This window comes from Cynoglossus semilaevis, chromosome 3 (assembly GCF_000523025.1).
Source record: "Cynoglossus semilaevis isolate Cse_v1.0 chromosome 3, Cse_v1.0, whole genome shotgun sequence".
Lineage (NCBI taxonomy): Eukaryota > Metazoa > Chordata > Actinopteri > Pleuronectiformes > Cynoglossidae > Cynoglossus > Cynoglossus semilaevis.
The window spans coordinates 8,651,617-8,661,657 of NC_024309.1; the positions used below are offsets into that span (position 1 = coordinate 8,651,617).

At 40.8% G+C, this 10,041-nt stretch overlaps 1 protein-coding gene across 3 annotated transcripts in view; it reads right to left on the reverse strand.

Annotated features, from left to right (window-relative positions):
* Positions 1–10,041, reverse strand: part of sulf1 (sulfatase 1) — a 71,984-nt gene that overhangs the window by 27,850 nt on the left and 34,093 nt on the right. For all 3 annotated transcript variants that reach the window (XM_025054648.1, XM_008307768.3, XM_017031766.2), the window contains exon 3: positions 6,416–6,635. The gene's annotated coding sequence lies outside the window, so the exon portion shown is untranslated. The remainder of the gene's footprint in view (positions 1–6,415; positions 6,636–10,041) is intronic.

Here is a 10,041-nt window from a genome sequence, read left to right on the forward strand (position 1 = left end):
GTTGGCATTACTGGCTCACTGGGAACTGATTCAAAACCTCCATGTTTTCATACCATTAACTTTTCTGATTTTTTAATTTGTTTTTGTTTTGTTTTTTTTTTAACCAAGAAGCCCAACTTGGTAAAACTTCTATGACAAATTACTGAAGATCTTTTTTATTTATTTATTATTTTTTTGTGTCACTTTTTTGTTTCAAACTGTTCTGATGTTTCAACTAAAAATGAATCCCATTCATTGGAATGCAGTGAACTTGGGGAAGGACTCTGGCCACTTTAATTAGGAAGAATGGCCCCAATTCAGTGAAATGTGAACCTAGAGTGGATGCATTCATGGCTATTAGTCAAAGCCCTCATGTTCTCTCGGACCTGGTAAGAGGCCCTTTGTAGTGTCACGGCTACCAGACCACCTCATCAATATTATGAACCCATCGTAATCTGCAATTAAATAAATCTTGGTCGAAATGCATTTATATGTATAGTTTATGTAAAGATAATTAAGTAGGTTTAAAAGTGGTTTGAAGGGTGTGTGTGTGTGTGGGGGGGGGGATTCTGCTGAAATTTAAATTTCTGGGTGTTACATCAATACATGAATCAAAGATTCATTTACGTATGACCAGACAGTATTGCAACCACTTCTTTTCTGACTCACAAATGGAAACCATTAGTGATAGATACTTGTGCACCACATTCATATTCCTTCTTACGTGTCAAAACCCACACTCACATCAGAAGCAGTAGATCAGACTGCGAGAGAAAGTCCAGACAGAGTTGGAGCACGAGGGAGCAGAATGTATGGCTTGCTCACGGGTGGCTTTCTTGTCTCATTGACGCGTCAAATGTAACCCAGATAAATCATTCCTTTTACCACAAAAGAGAGCCATGGCAAATTGCTTCAATGGGTTTCCACTGAGGTAATTGTCAAGAATAAAGAGATTGAGTTCTTTTCCATGAAATCAGCAATAAAGTGCCAGAAAAGAGAGAAGGAGACGGAGAAGAGAGGACACATGTTTGAAAGATTTATAGTCTGTTAATATCTCTGTAGTTTTCAGCTTTCAGTAGTCTTGTAATATTCACTGAATAGTGACATGAAAAGTGTAATTTCATAACAACCTTGTGGAAAAAAAAATCCCCTATAAATAAAATGCACTGCAGCACTTGGACTTTACCTTTTAATCTCACTCCATTGCATTTAATATGATTTAAATCTGTGCTCAATGTCACTTGAAATGTAATGCCTTGGTGCTCGTCTATAAGCTTCAGTGTACACCTCTGGAAAAACCTTGATACCAGAACTTGTCTGATTTTTAATCTGCATCGTATAGTTGGAGCCAAAATCACAACTAGGTCATATATTTCAAGTGTGACAAACAAGCGGTAGTGACAACTGTAGAACTGTAGTTCTTAACTTTCCACAGTGGTGCAGAAAAAAACGACTTGTGTTTGTCTTTACAGGAAAAAACAGTTGTACTGTGTTTGACATTCTAAATGGTGTTAAATCTGCTCATTACAGTTAAAACAGTGGTTTTTGATTATTCATAAGCAAATCAATCAATGTAAAATCTGAATAAATCATTAGTAAGCATCCAACATCTGGAGGTGCAGTGTTGCAGAGTAATAAACCAACTTCATTCCAAGAGGCGAGCATGAAAACACAGAGATTCCTCAGGGAGAGACAGTAGCAGCGCAGTCAGCAAAACACCCAGCTAAGTGCAGGGCTACTGCTGCTTTTGCTGCTGCCAGCTCATGAAACTAAACACCCCTAAAATGTGGAGCATGTGTAGGCATACTCTCTGGGAACCATAGACAAACATAGACCCTGAGAACCGGCCTGTGTGACCCTGAACCCCATAAACAAACTCCTCCATGGCTTTGACACAACAACACAATACGCACTCGTAAAAACATATTTGTCCAATTGCACCTGTGCAGGACTAGCGCTCTACTCTCTACGGTTGAAGGCACTTATTGGTAGGTATTTAGATATCATATAGTGTGACTGTTTGAGTCAATGACTCACGCACACTCACACAAACACACAGTTAGAATCTGTCAGACTTGCTCACAGTCAGAAATGAAACCTGTAATTTGTACACAAGGGAGCCCTGCATTCTGTTGCCTCAGGCTCAGTGTCTGGCTTTACAAAGCATGTAGTAATGTAGTATTTATAATTTAATTAACTTCACCCTCCATGGTTAAAAATTCCATGTTAATGTCTTATTAAAGGTCCAAAATATGACATCCAATGAACGGTTAATTTGCTTACAAAGCACTAACCAGGAAGTGTAACCCTCCAAATGCTTCCTGTATTCCACGTCCGAGCCAAAGCTGAAGGAATGCAGTCAGGACATAATCCCAACTTGTTCGAGAAATACCAGCCAAACTCTGTTGAATTTGCCATGGGCACTTCAGGAACACAAAGCATGACTTGGAATGCTGGACTTTGTCAGTATAAACAAAGTTATTCAACCTTTCATATTACAACTGTTCTAAGATCCAGTGTCCACATGGTGGAGTCATGCTGTTCAAGTAAGGACGGACAGGACCAGAGGCTACCAGTAGCACATGGCCAAGTCCACACAGAAGTGCTTGAGCCAGCTCACACACACACACACATTGATGCACACGGGCAGAGAGAGGGAGTGCTGGCAGAGGCTGAATGTGTTTGCCCGCTCCAGGGGAGAGGGAAAGAAAGGGAGCAGAAGAGCTGAAACAAATGCATGCTGGCTTCTATTAGTTGAGCCGTGGAGCAGGATGGATGGGTGAAGAAATGTATTCATTCCTTCTGCCCCTAAACCACCCCCTCTCCCCCCCACTCACATCCATTCCCATTCCTTTAACCCTCCTATCCCATTATCTCTATTCTATAAAAGCGGCAGATGAAAGGGACGACCCCCCAGTGGCAGCACTTCTCCTTCCAAACTTGCGCCAACGTATTCTGACGGCTGCTTAATTGTACGTGATACCGGCAGGGTCCTTTCTCTTTCAAATCTAAAACAGATTGCTTCTCTCTGGGGAGGGGATTATTAGACAAGAGAGATGACAATGCACGGACAGTGCAGCTCTCTGGGGGGTGGCTCATGCAGGGGCAAAAAAAGCTTGTGTGTATACGTACAGTGTTTGGGCCATGATTGAGCCACAAAATGATAATGTTTGTGTCCACGTGTTTCAAATGCACACAAGTGTGGGTGTCAACAGAAAACCAGGAGCTCAACATCCGGCCTCTGATCCCTGGGTTTTTTTTTCTTCCACTTTAGACTCTTACTCTCCCTCTTCTTTATCACATGTTCACACCTCCCTTTCTCTTATCTGGGCTTCTTCTGTTTTATCCCTCTTCCACTTTCCCCTCTCTTGACCCCTCACTTTCTTCTTCTTATGTCCTGCTGTATCTAAAGAAACAAAAGGAAAAAAAACTTTCTTACTCCTGTTTTTCATATGCTTCTGATTAACTATAAGTCAGCCAGAAGCAATTTCACTTTTTCTGACATTCAGTTAAATAATCACAATTTCGAGGACGTGATCAGGGAGTTGGAGCTGGCTGTTACACAAAACTGTCATCGAAGGCAAAGGCTGGGGACAGAGGATGAAAGCCAAATGCAAAACAAAACATCAGACATTCCTACCAATGATGAGCTGGATGTGATGTTTGCTTGACCTGACCTTTGCTGCTTAAATGAGAGGCTAAACAAACACTTGGTGGTGCTATTGTGAGCTCACGGATACCTCATAAAAAAATAAATCACGATCTACAGCTGCGTGCTCATTCAGCTGTGTTTGTAATACTTCCCAGGAGATATGTTCCATAAAAATAATGAATGTTTCCTATTTAAGGCCTGGATACCTGCATATATATTGAAAGTCTATGGCACTGTTTGATCAGTAAGGAAAACAATAGACCTAAGAAAGTGCCTGACTCATCTAAAGATAGCCTTTATGACTTCCACCAAAATAAAGGCATGCCAAATGCTCACTGTTCAAATACTGGCCATTTGCAGTGATAGGACTGTGCAATCTCCTGCAGCTCTACTATGCAATCAGGCCAGTATGAGGAACACTATCATTAAGCTGCAGAGATAAACAAGTGCCAAAGAAGAGGATGGCTTAGGAAATCTTTTCTTAACGTGCTTGCACAAAAACAGGATACAAAACACAAAGTGCAGTTCAATTGTCTTTTACTCAGATTTATTTTGTTTATGTATTTGAATTTAAAAACTGCAGGGATGGGCTGCTGTTATATTAGGCGTTCAAAGAACGGTCAATTTCATTCTTGTATTTACTTCTGTTTCATGTTAATGAGCATCAGCATCCACTTCTTCTAAAATGTAAAATAATTACACTAAATCACAACAATTAAACTATTAAATCTCACTCCTGTCAGTGTGGGCTAAAAGAAAGGAGCGTGAGGAGTCAGAAAATAGACCCTCACCACCTGTCATGTTCAGGGATTAAATGTGATTTTTTTTTTATTTAAATAAACCACTATGGGATATTTCTATTACTGCTGCATCAATGCAGATGAAATCACAATGTTCTATTAGTATGTTATTAGTGTAACACCCAGTAAATTACACTGATCTTTCATCTCTTCGCTCTCACACACTCAATACCTATCAAAGAACAAAGGCATTTCCCTCATTCACACTTTGACAAACACCAACACACGCAAAGTTGATTCAAACGATGGCAATGCTACTACTGTAACAACGTTTTTCTTGGCAAGCTCCTACCTCCCAAGAACCTAATTATTCACAGCAGCTGCTTGCGCCCTCGTTTGTTATACAGTGGAGCTAAAGTGTTTAAAGGATGTCCCTTCTTCTCCAACTAGAAGTCAGTGCCCCACAGCAGCTTCGCTATGCTCCAGGTAGAGTAATCAGAAATCCAATCTTAATGCTGCCGGGTGAAACGCAAGTCAAGGATGGATTTATGGTTGAGGCTTGTCAGTATGGGGTTAGGGTTGTTCATTTTTCTCTGTGGATAAAATTATACACTATACAGGTCGAATAAGTGTACTTGAATTTTAAGTGAGTCTGCGTAGTTATGATAAAAGTTTTCTTAAAGGCGGTTAGGTAATCAAGTCTCTCTAATAAGACTAAAGACAAAAGTAACTATTTAAATGAATAATTTACAAAAATCTATTATTAAACTTTCAAAACACATCCAGTCAAAATATTTTTTATGTTCAACCTACGGGTTTATAACCATTAAGGTAATCTACATACATGGCCCAAATCATATGAAAAGTCACAGCTTTTTAATTGCTAATAAATTTATGCTTGTAGTATTCCTTGGTATAAAAATCCAAATATTTTTCTGATCAATCTTCTATTAGGCAGGAATTTCCTACAAATATATCCACTTACCTTTAATCAGAAAATATTAGTAATTGTGTTTCAAATGCGTCAAGTAACAAAAAGGAAGTGCAGCAATAACTGGTTTACCAAGGTAAACAGCAAGACACACAACAGAAGATTTTAACCCATACAACCTCCACTCAGCCGGACCGCTGTCTGCACAGTCATTCACAGCTGCACAATCTCCATTGGCAAACACCTTACACACACGCGCGCTCACACACTTACACCTAGACAAAGTGCCTGAAACTAGGTATAAATACTATGCATCATATTCCCACTCTACTGGCAAGTTTCCCTTTTCACTTGACTTGAGTTAAATAGCCTAAAGTGAGGTGTACATTCCCCGGGTCTCTGGTTAGCTCTGACAGTTAGTCTGGAAAGTGCTCCTCCAGCAGCTCATCTATTCAGCATTCACTGACACAATCTGCCAGAAGTGCACTCCAAGTAAGATTTATGAAAAACTTATCTGGACTGAGGTGACAGGATGTTAAATGCTCTTCGGGATGTGGGGATGTAAGAAAACATTGTTTATATTTCAGTGTAAGAGATAAGAAAGTGAAGTGAACATTAAGTTTAACCAGTAAATGATGCACTGAGGAGTGTCTGCACTGTAACATCTATAATAAGCCCAGCTTGTTATATTGCATACTTCTGGAATGACAGCAGCTTTTTTCATATCACCTGAAGGTAAATGAAAAGGTGGATTTTATGGAATGGTGGAAAATATGACATTAATGGAATGTGTTGCCTTTTCATCTTTGGAGACAGAAGAATTTGCATGAAAAGAATTCCTATCATTCAAGGGGAAAGTATGAAGTCCTGCACACACACACACACACTCACAAACACACACACACTCACAGAGAGCTGCTGTACAGTGGAAAACAGACTCACTACTGAAACAGAAAAGCTCATTAGCTCTACAACTACCTACTTAAAGATACCTAACTCTGTGCTGTAAGCAGTGACAGAAATTTACTTTTGAAATAATACCCCATCAGATTCAGATCAGCTGTCAGATTGTAAAAATTGCGAAAAGTAGAGAAATAAAAGTTTGTGTATTACCTGAAAGGCAGGAGAGCAGAGTGAGAGACACAGCTTGGACTCCTTTCTGAGTTTTCTCCTTGCGGTTCTTCACCGGCTCTCCCTCCGCTCATTGAGGGGTTTGCGTGTGCGTGCTGGGATTTTGGGGTTGGAGAGTGAGGGGGACCACACAGCTCCTGGAAGACAACCTCTCTCTTCTAATCCTCTCTCCACTGTGATGACACTCTCTAACCTCGACCATCTGTTGAAACATGTCCCAGAGCAGTCAGCACCGCACTGTGTCAAGAACCCCACTCCCCTACCCAATCACAGAGCGGCTGCTGGGTGGCTCCTCGCTGCCAGGAGGCAGGGACAAGGACAGAGCCCAGCAGAGAGAGAGAGAGAGAGAGGGAGGGACACACACACAAACACACACTACGAGATGGAAGCAAGAAAACCCCCAGTCATCGTAACCTGAGAGCCAGCGTAGAAGGAAGGGAGAGAGAGAGAGAGAGAGAGGAGTGGAAGAGGAATGGGAGGGGAGAGACGGGGGAGAGAAAGCAGAGGTAGAGCAACAGAACTAGAGAGAGAGTGAATGAGAGAAAGAGAGAGAGAGAGACTTGGAGGGGGGAAATGCAGAAAGGTGGACATTAACCTGCCTGTTAATGTATGTGGTTGAAAATGCCTACACAAAAACTTGCACATACATACATACATAAATACATACAGTAATCTTCTGCACCCTCTGTCCCCAACCCTTGTCCTCTGGTTTCTCACCCTGTAGCCACGGAGTATGTGGTCTAAAGAATAAAACCCAAAAAGCAATAAATTCTGCTTGGTAGGAATGCTGTTGGCACTAAACTGTTACATCTGCAGGCACAGGAGCACAATATTCAGCCCTCACACCTCAGTGTGATAAATCCTTACAGTCCCACGGTCACATTCCTGCCCTTCACCACCTACTGCCTTAAGTTAAAAGAAGGGGGCAGAGGGGAAACACACTAAAATTACAAAGCTAAGGAAAAGAGTAAGCTACAGGGAGTAGAGGAGGAAGAGAAGTCAAGATAAGACAGGGTATGGGTTTACAACTAGATGGCAGCAGATTGATAAAGTAGAGGTCTGCTATCAGTTACTGAACAATACCATCATTATGGCCGAAGTTCCAAAATGAATCAAAGTCTTCCTACAAAACAACAAAGACCATTAGGAGAGAAAGTCTGACACATTAATCATTTTTGTTGAACCACCCTGCCACTCAGTGATCCATTAAAAAGGATTACAAGACCCTGATGATACTAAAGAGCGCCTTCAAAAGCAGACGCTAATGAGTTAATACCCATTTGATGTACAACAGTACCACAGTGATTTAATCATAGGTGTGAAAACTCAGAGGGAACTGAGAGCTTCCAAGCTGCTCATTTCCATTCTATGAGCCCTTCAACACCCTCACATCCTTTAAGGTTCTTTGATGAGTTCCATTAACTTAACATAAACTGCTTTAAAGACAGTCATTAGTGAAGACTGAAGCAATAATTACTGAGAGGTTTCTGTTAATTTAAAAGTACTTACAAAAAGCTTTTTTAAATGAGGTAAAAACTTTTAAAAAAGTGTAGTTTAGTAATTAACTAAGTAAGTAACTTAGACCTTAATGAAGGTCAAAAAAGTACTTATAACTTATTAAACAAACTAATCTAGAAATTCCCATCTGCAGGACACAAAGATAATTTAAACACTGGGTCATAAATAGATTAAAATGGGATGCCATTTTAATCTATTTATAATTTTATTAAATATTTAGGGACAGAGGATACTAAATTATGTTCTGCTCTGTCTAACTGTGTACACAGTTTAAATCAAATAAATAGAAGACAAATATGGACTGCAGGGAGGCTGGTCAATCACAATTCATTCACATCTATTAAGTGACTTTAGTGTGAATGAGTACCTGCATTTTCTCTGTATTTCAGGTAATTGTGTCTAATGTTCTAGTGTCTGCATCAAAGGTACCAACCCTAGCATGCTCACTCCAGATGCTGTCCTCTGGGTGCAACCACCAATTACAAAATGGATTTCACTTCAGAAAATAAGATTGACCATGAACCCCATGCACATTGAACATTTACAATATTAACACCAATAACATGCAAAGGTTATAGGGGACAATGGATTGAAGGGACAAAACTCATTTGCACCAGAGACACAGGAAACATTCTTTGCTCAGACTGAGGTTTGAAACAAGAGCAAGGAGAGAAAGGCCCGCAGGGGAAAAGAGCTAAAATTAGATTAACTAAATTCACAAAGACGGTCCACAGCCCCTCCTGCACAGCTACACAAACCCTTACCCACACCTTCAACACATTCTCATGGCCGACGAGTTTCCAAAAGACCTTTAAGGAAGGCTAGTGGCGACCAAATCCCTGTACTCTTTACTGGATTAAAGATGGCTGCTGTTTTCTGTCCAGGAGATGACACACCTGTAAACACCAAAAATCTATAGAGGCTGTTAGGGTTATCAGGGTAAATTTCCCTTAGGATTTCATCTTATCCAGCAGGGGCCTACAAACCAGAGTTAGGGAGTTAGACACCGCACATTTTTCTTTACATCAAAAGTCGGATGTGAGACTTTGTATGACCATGCTTAATCTCCATTTTCACTTCCGCTGAGTGACACAACAGCAACAAAAGCGTGGGCAGAGGGAGGTCTATAAAACGGCCTCATCTTATGAATGACTGAATGACCTGCAGGGGGGCAGTGATTCTCTCCTCACCCCCATTAACCTGCTTCCCCTAAAGATAATTTTAAAAGGATTTTAAGTAGCTTATAAATTTGGTATCTCAAAAAGAAACCTGTGGAATGATAGGTAGTTTGGGTTTGTTTCCCAATAAAGATTTATTCTACACTCTAAACCTTCACAGATGAAAATCACTTCCCCCTTTTTTCTTCCAGCTTCCCTGCCATCAGCTGTGCCTGCAGGTGCAGGCGGAGGCCAGTGTTGGGGGGCTATTCGGTTCACTGGCTCTATTCTCTACAATTGAATGAGATACGCAGGGGTGTCATAGCTGTGATCTTGCTTTTGTGCGAGTATGAAGTGTTGGAGCTGAACTGGACACTATATGCACAATTTGGAGGAGGGCAAACTACACAAACTGTCCGTCAACAGCATCACTTGTGTCAGATGACGACTTCAACATGTTGGTACGATTGGATTATAAAAGTTTGCGCTATGGATGATCTTGCTTCAGTTCACTGCAGGAAGTCAATCAATGTCTTATAAAGATCATGCTACAGAAGCAAAGGTCAGAAAAGAACAGTAAGTCAGGGAAATACTTTACGTGCATAGTGAAATAAAGGGTTTTCACTATGGAGCTACGACTACAGTAGGGACAAGAGGTCAGCAACAGTAAAGTAAAACTTGTAGGATAACGTCGTGGAAGAGAGGAAAACAGGCTGATTTGGTTCAGTGATAGCTGAACATGCGTGTTGAGGAACTCCTCTCACACGACCCTCCTGCTGTGCCATGTATGTGCCCTTGTTCTATGCGACTTGAAACGCATGAAAACCATACATGCGTGCCTACATGCATGGCAGAAACACTGACAAAGTCCTAAACAGAACAACCTGTAAAAACACTGCTAAATCATGTCAAAGTTTTGTTCTTTTTCACAGA